The sequence below is a fragment of the Penaeus monodon genome, chromosome 15 (assembly GCF_015228065.2).
Source record: "Penaeus monodon isolate SGIC_2016 chromosome 15, NSTDA_Pmon_1, whole genome shotgun sequence".
Lineage (NCBI taxonomy): Eukaryota > Metazoa > Arthropoda > Malacostraca > Decapoda > Penaeidae > Penaeus > Penaeus monodon.
This window is the reverse complement of record NC_051400.1, coordinates 38,219,976-38,220,537: the sequence shown is the minus strand read 5'-3', so window position 1 is coordinate 38,220,537 and position 562 is coordinate 38,219,976.

Sequence of the window (562 nt, the reverse complement as noted above, 5' to 3'; positions counted from 1 at the left end):
TTGTATGTATGTGAATTGTGCCAATGGTAATAGCGTTATCATTATCACAAAAATTAACTATGAATGAAGATAACCACTAATGTACACTAAAAAACATATTTACTAGCCTGTAGACACACACTTCAGGTTCATCTATTTCCTTTCAGTGTACTTCCAGTGTATTTTACCTAATATTTGATTAACATGTTAACATTCCAGATGATGTGATGAAAGCTTAATTTCACTGAAGCGAAAACCTGCATCCATTCACGGGTTTTCAACTATACATCTAAAAATACAGATGTAGTTCCGCAATATAAAACCATGAATAAACTGCCTAAACTGTTATGAATTAAAAATAAGAAAGCAACACTCACGTGTTATGCGTACGGAAGGATGTAAATACGTTATGCTTTCTCACCACGACCCATATGGTGACGGCGTCCTCTGTTGCCATGGTTACCAGCTACAGAAAATGGAAACTAATAGAGGCTCGGCCATTTCAACGTACACTATTCTATTTGTGTATGCATATTATCTGTTGATGTTGCTGAAAATGCTGAAGAAAAGAAGTGTATATAGT